Below are 14,864 nucleotides of genomic sequence, written 5' to 3'. Positions count from 1 at the left end.
TAACTTAATGTTCATCATATCATATTAGCCTTTATCAGTCTTTTCCTTATAAATTTGCCAATTTGCCAACCTTTGGTAGGCAGGTTGGCAACTGCAGTTAGGCTTTGGTGATGTTCTGTGACGGATGCTGTCATCATCCTTTGACGATATAATAATAATTATTTATTTATTCATAGGAAAATCAGGGCTACACTAGAGCTAATAGATACAGTTTAGGGTCACAAAATAAGCCACTAATAAGTTTTCACAAGTAGCAACAGTATTATCTATACTGGCGCAAGCGGCTATCAAGGCGCTGTACACAAAGCAACAAAAATAGGAGTTAACAAAAAAAAATACGAATAAACAAGAGGAATGAAAACAATAAAAAAAAAAAAACATAATGACGAATAAAATACAAAGTACAAATTAAATGTAAATATTTGATTAAAATATGGCCTTCTTATCCATACAATAGTTATTCAAACCGACTATGAAAAAAAAAAAAAGTATAAAGCATTTTTAAGCCTTGCCTTTGATGGTTATTTTTATAATACATAATATCCTATTGGTCTTTTATCTTTTATTTACTAACAAATGTACGAAATAAACATCGTCCATAAAAGTTTGTACGGCAATGTACAATGAATCCTTTAAATGAAGCATTCTGTATTGATTACAGGAAAATATAACAAAATAACAAATTCTTTTAGATTTTCTGTATAGGAAGGAAGTAAAAAAAAAAAAACATTTAAGTACACACGTGAAATAAAAACAAAATAATGCGTACTTACAATAAATATTTTGATAAGGAAGTGTAACAATTCGAGATTTTGATAAGTATAAAAAAAGGTTCATTATAATCGTAACATTATTAACAATTTACTTTAAGGGATCTTTTTTTTATTTAAGAATTTTCACTTGTCGGGGCAACTAATTAATGCATTCTCTTCCAGCCAACTCTGTTCCGGGGCATATCTTTGACCTCCCTATACGACATGACACCTAATGACTCAAATATTGCGTCTAAATTGCGCCTACCAAGTACCCTCTTGTATAGGAATTCCGTCACTCTTTAAAAAATGCTCTTTAAAAAATCATCATGTCGTATAAGGTGGCTCAGCATTTTACATATTCTATTTTTTATAAATGAATAAATATTTTTATAATATATCATCATCATCATATCAGCCTTTAACTGTCCACTGCTGAACAAAAGCCTCTCTCTTGGGAAGGGGGGGGGGTGGTGGTGTTAGTAGTTGCCACGCTTAGCTGGCAGATTGGCAACCGCAGGTAGGTTTTAGAGATGTTTTAAGATAGACGCTGCTGCTCATCCTTCACCCTTTCTTAGTCGCCTCTTACGGCACCCACGGGATAGAAAGAGGTGGCCTATTCAATTTTATTTTTATTTATTTATTTTTATATAACTGGGATCCATTCTTGTTAGTAAGTGTACTTAAAAACTATGTTAATAATTAATTACTAATAATGATCTAGTCCTCTCGGAGAGCATTTTCACGTATAATATTCAATGCTGGGACGACATGGTCAAACTTACAGACAGACAAAATTTCTAAAAACTTATTGTATTTGCATATATTGGTTTTCTGACTCTCATATTCTTCTCATATTTTACAGGAACAAATATGTAGACAGAAAGACAGCTAAAAATGTAAAAAAAAACTATTGTTTTAATTTCTAATGCTCTTTAATAAGACTTATTATATGCAATTTTAAATATTTTCTATGTACAGATATCACCCAGTTACAATTTTATTATGTTGGTCTGATATTCAGGTCAAACATCCACATTGCATGATAAACTGGAACCGTGCGAAGTTCTATGAAAGCTAGTTCCTATTTAAAAGTTCACTGGAAGTTTTAACACGGAAACTTGGAAGGACCACTTATTTTTCTCCGCGGTATAAATATCATTATTTACATCTATGTATTTCGATAATAGTCTTTTTTTTTCTATACATCGTATGCGAGTACTTCTGTGCCTTTTAAAAAGTTCTGTACAAAGTCAATTTCTGGTCTCTGCAGTCGACTTTAAGATTCGGATTTGATTTATATTTGTTTCACTGATTTTTTCAAGTGTCTTCAAAATGAATGAGATTCTCAATTCGGTTGTTTTTCAGTTTTATGTTTGTTACCTCAAAATGCGGTAGGTGTAAACCGATTTGGAATTATGTTTTTATCTGAAAGTATATCCATACCACAGATAATATAATACTATACTAGTATCCATACTCACATATTCGTTTAGTAATTAAGTTTTTATATCAAAATACTGCTTTTTTTATGCAACTTTTTTTTTATACAACTTAGAATGGCAAACAAGCTGACGGCCCACCTGATGGAAAGTGGTAACCGTCGTCTATAGACATGAGCAGTCCATGGAAATAATAGAGTATACTGTTTCGCGAAGAGTGCAATGATAAATGCTAGTTGTAGTTTGTATTAGTTTTCTAGTAGCTATAAAATAAGCTTTACTAAGTTTGGGACTAGATGGCGTTGTGTAATATATCCAATGGTATTTATTTATTATTGTTTAGTGTTGCCATAATGCACCATAACCCGACACGATATGATACGGTTTATTTGTCACGATATAACAAAAGAACAAAAAGCACGGAGTCACTTAAATTTCTATGCACGTCTACAATATCATCATATGGTACTGGGTCACGATATCGACGTGGAAAATATAGTCAGTTTACATTATATAGATAAAGCATTCGAATATATCGAAAGATATCGAATTTCGAAAACCGGTCATAATTTTGTCAGCCAATGTGAAATCTGGTTGACTGATTTTAACTTTTGATTTCTTTTTAATAACAAAATGCGGCAATTTTTTAGTGTTGCCATTAAACATTTCTTAGATATGAACCGATTGTTTAAATTTGAATATGGAATTAGATTTTTTTATATAATATAAATATACATAGGTATACATTGCTCACAGATTAACATGACCGCCATAATGGAATGTGGAATTTTAATTAGAACATGTATATTAATTAAAATGGCGGCCACTCTCAATTATTCAAAAACGAAACATTTTAGGTCTATATTCAGTTATGAATTAAAGTAATCTGTAAAGAGTAGTATCCTTATGAATAATTACACACTGTTTACTTTGTTATTTCAATTATATTGGTACCGTTAAAACTCTGTACCGTTTTTATTTTTCAAGTTATCCCTATAATATACCCATATATTTCTCCTACAATATTTCTAATCACGCACACTTCTTTTCATTTAAGTTTCCTCTTGTCGGTGCAACTAATTCATGCATCTTCCTCCAGCCAGTTCTATCCCAGGCCATATCCTTAATCTTTCTATACGACATGACACCTAGTGTTTCTTTTATCTGTCCCATGTAGTTATTCCTCGTTCTTCCTCTTCCTCTTTTGCCCTCTATTTTTCCTTCTACTATGCTCTTTAAAAAATCGGCATGCCGTATAAGATGGCCCTGCATTTTGCCTCTTCTATTCTCTATTGTTTTAATTAATGTTCGTGTTCACGCACAAAATGGATAACAAAAGTTGACCTGCTTTTGTCGAAGTATTCGTATAGAGGCACTCCATCTATATAATCTAAGATAGCCAATAAGCCAAGAAGGAGTAACTAATTTTCAAAAGTTCCCAACTTTAATATTTCATAATAAATTACGTAAACAACGCGGTGCATATTAATTTAAACCTCAAGATTGTGAGAATGCGGGGCTTCGCTTTTATGCGGAACTATCAAGTGGAAGTCTTTTAAATGGCTGAAATAGGGACGCGTATTTTAAACGTACTTGATGTTTTGATTAAAAAAACGAGTCATACCCACAACCAGGGAACGGGCTGAAAGCCAGACTGTGTACATTATACAGTTACGTTCATTGTATAATATATAGTAATATCTATATATTTTATTTACGATATCTATTATATATATATATATATGTCAATGATATGCGTTTGCGTTTTGATGATGATGCTGAATACACCTAGTATTTGAAGCGGTTTAACTAGGGTAAATAAAAAAATAATAATTTTGAAGCGTTGATGTAATATAAATTTGATGTAATGCGTTGAAGCTTTGTTTTGTAAGTTACAATTTGAAACCTGAAAGGTCATGTAATTTTCTTCTGCCAATCATAACGATTGGCGTTCTCGCGATGTCGTGATGAGCGACTCTTGTGACTGGTTGATGTTGTGTGTGATCGTCTATTAATAACTTAGCAGTCGTCCATTGGCTTTATCGCTGAAACCGCTTCATTATATTGTTAATGCTTTATATATATATATATATATATATATATATATATATATATATATATATATATATATGCGAGTATACAATATACTGGTCTAATAAGGAATATGTTAAAAGTCTGTTATCCAAAAAATGTCATTGACTTTTAGATAACCGACCGATATGGGCGATATCGAAATGGGTTATGACCCCTTTTTCAGTTATCAATGTCGAGAAAAACCCAATATATAGATATCGGATCGGTATCCATATTACTAATGGCTATCTCACTGTATAAGCTAAGCAGGCCCTTTCGTCTAGTAAAAGAAATGATAAGGTTATACCTATGTATTTATTATTATATACATTTTAGCGATGTCATATATATTTTGTCAAATTTAATTTTTTTTTGTAAAAATATGAAATTAGCTTTTTGTCTTTATCGTTTTTTTATAATGAATTTTTTTAACTGTTAGTTTTTCTTTATTAAAAAAATACAATAAATAATATTCTCTGGCAATTAAGAGTTTTCTATTTCTACTGTAATAAAATCTAATGATCTTCTCTCCAACTTACAGATTGAGTTAGGTTTTCATAGTATCCTGATTCCCTATATAAATGCGAAGTTTGTTGAGATGAATGTTTATTACTTTTTCACGCAAAAGCTTCTGAATGAATTTGAATAAAATTTGGTATATGTATAAGGTATATCCTAACTTAACATACAGTTTATATACTGAATTACGTGAGTGAAGTCCTGAGATAAATATCTTTATTATAAAGATATTTGGCTGTTTGTTACTCATTTACGCTTAAACGCCTGCACGGATTCATTTAAAATTTGGCACCTAGTTAGTCTGTATCCTAAAGTATATAGAATAAGCTTTCTATATTGATTCACGTGGCCTTGTGGTTCCGGCATAGAATTCCTTTTCCGTGGGTGTCGTAAGAGGCGATTAAGGAAACTAAACGATAGAGGGATGGGCAGCAGCGTCTTTCTTAAAACATTTCTAAAAGCCTAACTGCGGTTGTCAACCCGCCTGTCAAACGTGGCAATTACTGGCAAAACTTCACTTATAAGGACGGTTTATATTCAGTAGTGGACAGTAAATGGCTTTAATGATGATTCAGTAAAGATAAGCATATATACGAATCTTTAAATATATTCCAAAGATTTTGTAATGCTTTTATTTTTCAATTTAACCTTATAATTTTTTCCCACAACTAAATATGTGGGAGAAATTTATATTAACTGTACATACTGGACTGTACATTATATGCATGCATATATTGTAAAAAAAGTTGACATGTTTTTGGCATTTATGTGTAGACATTCTATCCATATATATAGTCTAAGACGATGTTTTCTAACGTGGAGCCCACGCCCCACAGGGGGGCAATTTGATAGTTAAGGGGAGGGGGAATTAAAAATGGACTCGAAGCTATTTTAACCCTCTTGTTCCGGGCTATTTAAATGCGAGTAGATATCGGTGCCAAACTTAACAAAAAAAAAAACTAAATAAAAAAAAATGCTTACAGCATTTTTATTAGGTATAATTTCGTTTGACATTACCAAAATATCAACTGGGCAATATGAGTCGTGAAGTAAACTTTGTTGGGAAAAATTATGTATGAGGGCATAAAAATTTTCGAAATGTTCAAGTGGGGCGTGGCGCAGACAAGGTTGAGAAACACTGGTCTAAAAGATAAATGTATATATTCTGAAATGATGAATCTTTAACAGAACTAATGCAATATAGTTCTATTACGCGGTAGTTTGAAGAGGCAATAGTGTGAGCGTAGTTTGAAGAACTGATAAGCGCTGGGAAGATAGCTTCTTGAGTAACAAGTTCGTATTAGAATCTTCTATTAGACATGTAGGTTGAACTCAAGTAGGTGGCGTATATGTGGAAATAGCTGAGTAAACTTTAACAGTTTTGTTTTCGTTCTCGTATCGATTGGGAATAGAGAATTAATTCAGTTAAATATTCTACTCGTATTAGGAATAAAAACATTTTACTTTGCAAATTAAAAAAAACAACTCTTCAATTAACAAACGAAATATTAAAATTATGAGAAATAAAGGATATTTAACTGAAAATTTATTCCAATATCGTGAAATACTTTATATTTTTTCTTAGTTGCCAGGACAAATTATTAATGAGTATTTATTAAAAAAAAAAAATGATTTAATGTTACAAACTCATGGCAGTTTTTGTAAACGATCAAGCAAAATTTGCAGGGTGTGGTAATTTCTGTGGTTGGCCGTTTAGCTAAATAGCAACCAACTGTTTTGATTAATTTATTAAATACTAGCTATATCCAGCAACTTTGCCTACATGAATCAGTAAATAAAGTATCCTTTGTGCTGAGTTACTATAAGATATAACCTACTTGTATGCCAAATTTTATACAAATTTTATTAGTAGTTTTTACGTGAAATAATAACAAAATATCCATCCATCCATTCATCTTTACACTTTCGCATTTATAATATGATTAATAGTAGACTATCATTCGAAAAAATGAATTCAATTATAAATATATATAAATTTATTTATTTATTTATTTAAGGAACACCAACAGCATATTGCATTATAACATATAGGTATAACCCCAGGGGGAGAGGGATTGTTAGTAATGGAGACTGAGAATCACATTGCTAGCAATATACCCAACCAGGTCAACCTCCTCGCGGTTCCCTCTGGAAACCATCGTGATTAATTTTTGATGAATTCATTACGATGGGCCAACTGACCTGCCTTTTCATCCTCACCAATCATCCCTCACTGGTGCCCCGCCAGCGTATCCCGATAGCGCAGGTGGGGTGACCATTCCATTTTCATCCATTAAAAAAAAAACATATAGGTATAACAAACATTAAATATAATACAATATTAATGCACATGCCTATTATAGGTATTCACAGCATTTATATATAATAGAATAATCACATATGTAGAATAGGCCATCGCTTCGTTTCCCGTGGGTGTCGTAAGAGACGACTAAGGAGGGCGAGGGATGGGTAACAGCGTCCTTCTTAAAATATCTCCAAAGCTTACTGTTGCTAATCCGCTTGCGAAGCGTGGCAACTACTGGCAAAACCGCCCCAATAGGGGAAGGCTTATGTTTAGCAGTCGACAGTTCAGAGCTCATATGATTATGTTGATTAATCTATACTTATAATAAATCTGTAGAGAGGTCAATTCTGTACATGAAATATATTTCCAAAATAACTATCAGGGGGTGATTAGTGATCGATCTATCTCTCTCTCTCTCTTCGTCCTCTTCATTACTGAAGGTCGTGTCCTTGAAAGGTGTCCGTTGCCTCTCTTACGATGTTGTTCCATTGTGCACGGTCTTCAGCTTCACGCAGGTGATCGATACTGATGCTAAAAATACAATCAGTAAAATTTTTGTCTGTCTGTCTGTATGTTCGTTATAGAAACAAAAACTACTCGACGGATTTTAACGAAACTTGGTACAATTATTCTTCATACTCCTGGGCAGGTTATAGTATACTTTTCATCACGCTACAATTAATAGGAGTAGAGCAGTGAAGGGAAATGTTGGGAAAACGGGGAAAGTTACTCCATTTTTAAGCTTCCGTCGCGTATGCAGCTTTAATGGCCAATTTTTAAAATATAAAAATGTCCACCCATGCGACGCCGGGACGGGCCACTAGTTACAAATATATAATTAGGCTAGTGAGCCGCTCCGGCTTGGCATGGCTTTTTGAAATAAAATATAACCCATACTACTCGCTGATGATATAGCTTTCTATAGACGAATAATTCTTTTTAAATCGTTTAAGTACTTTTTCAGTTTAATCATAGCAAACGAAAAATAAAACCTTTCCTCTTGATAATATTAGATTTATTATTGCAGGCGTTCATAGGCTACGGTGACCGCTTACCATCAGGTGGGCCGTATGCTTGTTTGCCAACTCAGTGGTATAAAAAAAAAATTATACGCAAAATATCTAATGTAGATATTCTGTGTATGTACAGATTATTATCAAGGACTTTATTTTATCGTTTATCATTATATATCATTCAAGAAACTTTTTCTTCTAGAGACGCTTCAGTTCGGTCAGTAAATATTATTATGACATAAGTAAGAGTTCTCTTCATCCCTATTATTCTGTCTGTGGCGACCTACGCTTGGTGTTGTAAGCCACTTGACCTACTAACAACAGATTTCGCTCTCCACTCGGTTTACGTAAATCGAGAGCTCTACTGTTAGTTGCGATACTGTGGTGTATTAATTTTAATCTCGATTTTAAGATGATACATCGTAGAGATCGGTTGGATATTCACATATTTATTGATTTAATCGATCTATTTGAGTTTTACTGTTTCGTTGTAAGTATTAGTACAATGTCTATATATGTATATGTGCAACAGAAGGTTTATAAAGGTTTTTTTTTTGCGCATGACATTACGTCACGCTGTACATAGGGAGAACTCCCCTTGAAGAAGACTTTCGAATGAAGTCAAAAGAAATGTCGGAAACGATATATATATATCTATATCGTTTCTTATTGACTGAACAGGTTGGTCAAAAGTGGTTTTAAATAAAAATTATTGGTTATTAGTACTTTTGACTGCAAATTTGCGGTTAGATTAGGTACTTTTAACTGTTATTTTAGTCATTAAAGCATACGGTTAAAAGTACTTTTAATTGATTTTGCTAGTCAATAGTACTTTAAACTGGTTAAGAGTTTTGACTACATCATATTTTTTTTTATGTAACTTAGAATGGCAAACAAGCTGACGGCCCATCTGATGGAAAGTAGTAACCGTCGCCTATAGACATGAGCAGTGCCATGGACATAATAGAGTATAATGTTTCGCCCATGATACCCCCCATGCGTTGCCATTCCTGAGGACTCGGGTGTTATTTCTCTGTACCCTGTAAATTCACGCCATATCCCACCCTTCAAACCGAAACACAGCCATGCAAACATAACTGCTTTACGGTTGAAACACGAATGGGACAGAGGTACCCAAGCAAATGACTTTTGTACAAAGTCTCCCTCTGGTAAAATATATATATAACGTATAAATATAATGATATAGTGATGCGATGCCAGAGTATTATAGCCGCGAGGGTAGATTTTCATTATGCGCAGAAATTATAAATACCGTGGTGAGTGAGCGATGCGTAATTCATTGCCACAAACATATTACTTATATGGGGTGTTCCTATTACTCTTCAAGTTTATTTATGTAACTTATTATTTATTCCGTGCACACACACTGTATATATTTGCCTTTAGGGATGGGCAGCGGCTTTTTTTTTAAAACACTATCAAAGCCTAACTGCGGTTGCTAATCCACCTGCCAGGCGTGGCATCTACTGTCAAAATTATAAGTATAGCTGTTTGGCATTAGATACACTTATTTATTTATTTTATTTCCTTGTTTCCATGCCCTTACAGGATACATCCCAATTCGATCTGTTACATTCCTAAAATGTAACAAAAAATGCTGAGGGCTGCAATACTTAGTTGCAGCTGGGTGACTCGGTTGGAGCGCAAAGGCAGTTCGGATTCAGACTCCATCTTGGACGGTCGCTTCAAATAATCAATTATATTATTTCACTATTAAATATTTTCTACTGCAAATAATTAATTTCTTTTTTTAAAAGCAAAGTCCTAATGACAATATAACAGATCGCATTCCAATACCTGAATGGGACAGAGACATTTTTCAAACGACTTTTCCAAAAAATCTTGCTCTGATTATAAGGCGATAAGAATATTATTATACTTTATTATCCATCAAAATCTTTGAGCACACAGGTTGATGTGGAAATCAATTACTAGAATGTTCTAACTGAACATTTTCCTCAAAACAAATGACTTAAAGAAGTTTAATACCACAGTCCGTACGAGTGTTAAAATAATTAAGATTGTTTTTGACAAAAAAAAAAAAAAAACACGACCAGTCTTTGGTGGTAAAAACAATTAGTTTGTTTTGAAAACTAAACTACTGATCTAATTTTGACAAAATTTCTATTGGACACATCTGTAAGTATCAATATACCATAGGGTTATATGTCATATATCAACTATAGGATTATATACTCTATGGTTGACTGGGAGAGAATGCTTCTAGCATTAACTCCGCCATATACACATATCTATACTGACGAATAAATAAATAAATATATTCTTTCATATAAAAATGTGATTTTCCAAATCGGTATATAACTGACAGATTTATAAGGTAACAAATATATATAAAAAATTCAACTGAATTGAGAACTTACTTCGTTTGGAAGTCCATTGAAAAAAGAGATATTTGAGAAACATTTATAAACATGTTGACTAAAAGATAAATAAATAGAATTATTTCTTTTCTTCTTAAATTTTTCTTTTATGCAACTTATAATGGCAAACAAACTGACGGCCCACCTGATGGAAAGTAGTAACCGTCGCCTATAGATATGAACAGTACAATGGACATAACAGAGTATACTGTTTCACCCATGATACACCTCATCCATTGTCATTCCTGAGGACTCAGGTGTTGTGTTTTGTTAACTGTACCCTATAAAGTCACTGCTATATCCCACCCTTCAGACCGAAACACAGCCATGCAAACACAACTTCTTCACGGTAGAAACACAAATGGAACAGAGGTGGGCAAGCAAACGACTTTTGTACAGTCTCCCTCTGGTAATAAATAAAATAAAAGAAAGAATAAAATTAAGATTGATTGCGTCTACCATTATGGAAACACAACTCCAACATGAGACGCGAGCAGAAAAAAAGGATCCGTCTTCTAATTTAGATTGTAATTTTTTTTTAATTAACTGTCACTCAATTGCTGTCATTGATGTATTGTGAAACACTTTCCTATTAAAGTCGGCTCTCAGTGTGAGCGACTTCTGCCCAGCGTTCATACTTCGCATACAAAAAGATTTTTGTAATTTTGATTTATATGTATTGAAGATTTTGTTTTATTTTTTTATTATTATAATACTAATTGTAACCTGCAGCTTTATTTACGTGTTGATGTTATGGTTCAACTGTTTAAATGAGATTGAACAATACAATGTATTTTTTTTAAATTTATTTAAGTACTTTTGTACATTCTTTTATAATAATAAACAGCAGAAAAAAAAGAAGCAAAATGGAGGGTCATAATTCTTATAGGTAGGGAGTGGGGAATGAATTGTTAGTAATGCGGACTACCAGTCCGGTTGTAAGCAGGTCGAACTCCACGTGGTTCCCGTTGGAAACCATTGCGTATGCCGTCAGCGCAGGTGGGGTGGGGTTATCATTCCATTATCATTCATTTAATATTTAAAAAAAAATATATATATATTCATTTATATATAGATATGTATTTACATATGTATTTAGTGTGCCACGTGCATGTACATTAATTTTATTACCTGACTACGTCTGTTGAACTTGACTTGGAGATAAAAGCAATTTGTTTAGTCAGAAAGAAAAAAACATCAGTCCATTTTTCTGACTGTCTAGAACTTATACATACGGTATGGATAACCTACATTTGAAAGTACCAATTTGGATAGCGGCCAGGATGGAGACGCGTCCATATTTGTTTGATTACAAAAAAGACGATGTTGTGTCACAGAAATATGGAATAGGAAATGTGTGTACGATTTATTACTTTTTTTTTTAATTATATCCCATTAAGCTATTAACCGCTATTATATATAGGACATCAACAATAAAAAAAAATTTAGATAAAAGAAAATTGTAGAAGTAAATGGATTTTTTGTTCCTTTTTTCTGCGTAGTCACAATTCCTCTGGTACAGAGGAATAACATCCGAGTTCTCAGGAATGGCAACGCATGGGGGTATCATGGGCGAAACAGTATACTGTTTCGCCCATGATTTTGTCCTCGGTTTTGTCCATGGTACTGCTCATGTCTATAGGCGACGGTTACCACTTTCCATCAAGTGGGCCGTCAGCTTGTTTGCCATTCTAAGATGCATAGAAAAAAACTCTTTTTATTAATGCAACTCATAGAAAAAAATGTTTCTTAATATTTCATCTTTTCTGTTATTTCCCGATATTTTAGTTATTTATTATATCTTTATTAGAGACTACAATGACCCATATTGTTAGTGGCTTAATCTTATCCGTAATTATGTCACTAACATAAGGGCCGTGTAGTCCCGGGGGCTGTGTGGTCCCGGCATAGAATAGGCTACCTATTCCTTTCGTGTGGGTGTCGTAAGAGGCGACTAAGGGAGGACGAGGCATGGGCAGCAGCGTCCGTTTTAAAACATCTTCAAAACTTAACTGCGGTTGCCAACCCGCTTGCTAAACGTGGCAACCTTCTCCCCATGAGGGGGGGGAGTTGCCAATAATTGTCCTATTCGCTATGTTCAGCAGTGTACAGTTAACGGCTGATATAATAATAATAATAAACAAAATATTACAAAAAATACAATACGATGTCAGAGTGAATTTGCGGCACAAAAGATGAAATATGATGACAACGCGAGGCGAGAGCAATTCTAGTAAAGCTAAACCCGTATTGACATTTTGTTACTTTCATCAGAATACTGGATAGAAATTTCCGTATGTCTGTTTTACACGACATAAGCCGAAAAACCAATCTACACACGTTTTCTATGAAACACAACGTATCAATTTTATTTGCCAAAACTTATTTGACTTTTCAATGTTTCAATGCAGTGTATACGATCAAAGGTATAAAACAAGTACATACACATATCATCATATCACATCAGCCTTTAAACCTCCCAAGGGGGAGGCTTATGTTCATAAGCCTCCCCCAGTGCTAGTAGTTGCCACGCTTGGCGGGCGGATTAGCAACCGCAGTTAGACTTTAGAGATGTTTTAAAGGGGACGCTGTTGCCCATCCTTCGTCTTCTCTTAGTCGAAGATACCCATGGAAAGGGTGGCCTATTCTATAACCACACGGTCAACATATATATATATATATATATATATATATATATATACAGAAAGAAATATCATTTATCAATATATATTGGATGTATTATATGTCACCATATGTATTTAAAAATTACAGAATTTTCGTCATGCCTTTGATCACACTGTTTATACTCGTAATAACTTCTGTTACTTACTGTCACTGTTATTAATTATTTGTACGAAACAATATATATATATATATATATCGTTCATACCGAAGTTGTTATATTCGGTTTGTTATTATCAAAAATAGATAATTCATATATTTATATCTACAGCAAATACATAACATTAAAAATAAGAACATAAAAAGTAATACAGACTGAAATGTTAATCATAGAGCAACGCTCATAAATTTAGCGCTAAATGTTTTATTGGATAATAACTATCGTGAGTCATACTGTACTATTACTGTACTGTGTTATTAAGACGTATTTTGTGCTTTGCTTTTTTTTTCAAAAATTTCAAATTTATTTTTTTACCATTAAGGTTTAAAAATTTTAATGATACTGTCACTAAGAATTTTAAGTTGTTTTGAAAGATTATCGTTTGTTTTTTTTTTTATTTGGAATTATTTAAAAATATCTCAATAATGGGTCTATTTTGGTTTAAAGTGTATATAAATATACTAATTATAAATGATTTAAATAAAACATTCTCTCTGCCCATTTCTCTAATTCCTTAACAAATGCCATTTATTCTACAAAAATAGAACCCCAAGTTTTATACTTAACATACGACAAAAATCCATTCGCTATCGATAGTCGAATACGATAAGCACTCGATCAGTTACGTATTGGACTTTATAGTGATCGTTATCTTGTAACATCGTGATATTTGTCAAGCTATACCGATACTGTCGGATTCAATCTATTTTATTGGACAGTATAAATAGTTTTTATAGTAGATAGATACTCTTTGTTGTTTCTTCTAAAAGATTAGTAGATTAATATCGCTATTGATAATCGAATGAATAAGTAATCGATCAGTTACATATTCGACTTTAGAATGATCGTTATCTTGTGACATCGTGATATTTGTCAAGCTATACCGATACTGTCAGATTCAATCTATTTTATTAAGATAGTATAAGCAGTTTTTATAGTAGATAGATACTCTTCATTGTTTCCTTCAGAAGATTAGTAGATTAGTATCGCTATGGATAATCGAATTAATAAATCGATCAGTTACATATTCGACTTTATAGTGATCGTTATTTTATGACATCGTGATATTTGTCAAGTTATACCCATACAGTCAGATTCAATCTATTTTATTGGATAATATAAGTAGTTTTTATAGTAGATAGATATTCTTTATTGTTTTCTCTAAAAGATTAGTAGTAGATTAATGATTTAGGACTGTGTTCCATAAAAAGAAAATCGATTACGAAGCGAGTACAGAGACTAACTCACCGACGAGGGGGAGGGAGGAAGGGCAGGGATTTGCAATAATGCGGACTACCAGATTCTTGGTTCCAGTCTCCCGGTATGGAATAGGCCACCCTTTCCTTTTGCATGGTTGTCTTAAGAGGCAACAAAGGGAAGGCGAGGGACGGACAGTTGTTTTCTTCTTACATCCTCAAAGTTTAATTGAGGTTGCCAATCCGCCTGCTAAGCATGGCGAGCAGTGGACAGTTAAAGGCTGATATGATGGCCAGTTCCATTGCTAGTAATATATCTT

General features: G+C 33.2%; 1 protein-coding gene across 1 annotated transcript in view; it reads right to left on the bottom strand.

The window, feature by feature from the left end:
* The window catches only part of LOC113519569 (5-hydroxytryptamine receptor), a 136,008-nt gene that overhangs the window by 23,669 nt on the left and 97,475 nt on the right, over positions 1–14,864 (bottom strand). The window lies entirely within an intron of this gene.

This window comes from Galleria mellonella, unplaced genomic scaffold (assembly GCF_026898425.1).
Source record: "Galleria mellonella isolate WM207_F2 unplaced genomic scaffold, CSIRO_AGI_GalMel_v1 utg80, whole genome shotgun sequence".
NCBI lineage: Eukaryota > Metazoa > Arthropoda > Insecta > Lepidoptera > Pyralidae > Galleria > Galleria mellonella.
The sequence above is the reverse complement of the archived record's forward strand: the minus strand, read 5'-3'. Positions and strand labels throughout refer to the sequence as shown.